The sequence below is a fragment of the Echinops telfairi genome, unplaced genomic scaffold (genome assembly GCF_000313985.2).
Source record: "Echinops telfairi isolate 266 unplaced genomic scaffold, ASM31398v2 ScPeMD7_5;HRSCAF=22, whole genome shotgun sequence".
NCBI lineage: Eukaryota > Metazoa > Chordata > Mammalia > Afrosoricida > Tenrecidae > Echinops > Echinops telfairi.
In genome coordinates, this window is record NW_022103901.1 from 24,258,743 (window position 1) to 24,260,001 (window position 1,259).

At 40.8% G+C, this 1,259-nt stretch overlaps 1 protein-coding gene across 2 annotated transcripts in view; it reads right to left on the reverse strand.

Annotated features, from left to right (window-relative positions):
* Positions 1-1,259, reverse strand: part of LOC101638070 (acyl-coenzyme A synthetase ACSM4, mitochondrial) — a 29,690-nt gene that overhangs the window by 27,284 nt on the left and 1,147 nt on the right. The window lies entirely within an intron of this gene.

Sequence of the window (1,259 nt, forward strand, 5' to 3'; positions counted from 1 at the left end):
AAAGGAAATAGAGGAAAAAGGTAGGAGGCAAAAAGCTATTTTTAGAGGTATAGTTACAGGCATGTATATATATAAATATATTAATTTATAATGAAAGGGATAGCGGTCAATGTACACATATTAATATGTTCAGCATTAAGATAGCAGAGGGACTTTGGGCCTCTACTCAAAGTCTTCCTAAACACAAGAACACTTTGTTCTAATAACCTTTGATACTCTTTGATATTCACCTTCCCCACACAATCGCTGAAGACAAAATGGGTGCATTAGCAAATGTGGTGTAAAAAGCAGATGATGCCTGGCTATCAAAAGATGTAGCATTTGGGATCTTAAAGGCTTGAAGTTAAACAAGTAGCCATGTCTCAGGGAAGCAAATAAGCCCACATGGAAGATGCTCACCAGCCTATGTGATTATCGACGGGATCAGGTATCAGGTTTCAAAAAATCCAACACAAAGAATTATATCGATGTGAAAGAGGGGGGTTGGAGTGGAGATTCCAAACTCATTTGTGGACAATTGGACATTCACCCACAGAAGAGTTGCAAGGAAGGGCCAATTCAATCAGGGTGCTGTACAGCACTGATGAAACACACATCATTCCTCTAGTTCCTGAATGCTTCCTCCCCCTGACTATCATGACCCAGTTCTACCTTGCAAATCTGGCTAGATTGGAGTACACACATCAGTAGAGATAAGAGCTCTTGACACATGGAATTCAGAAGATAAACTCCTCAGGAACAGTCGTGGGAGTATCAATAGTATGAGAGTAGGGGGATGGTGGAGGCAGAGGGTGGGGGGAAGGGGAGAAAGAGGGAACCCATCACAAGGTTGGATATATATCCCCTCCCCAGGGGGACAAATGACAGAAATGTGGGCCCTTCAGGGAGACAATGGGCAGTGTAAGGCATGAAATAATAATATAATATATTATTGAGCAAGGATTCATGAGGGTGGGTGGGTGGGTGGGGGAGGAAGGGGGCAAAAAGAGGAGCACTGATCCCCAGGGCTGAAGTAAAAAGAAATTGTTTTGGAAATGTTGATGGCAATATATGTACACATGTGCTTAATACTATTGAATGATGGATTGTTATAAGATTTGTAAGAGCCCAGCACTAAAATGATTAATAATAATTTTAAAAATCGGTTACTTAAAAATAGATAAATTGGTAACAGAATTATGTCCCTAAATTTGGGGAGAGATGATCAACTTCTACTGGCTCTCTTTTTGTTCAAAAGAGAGCTTCGGCATTGTGACTGG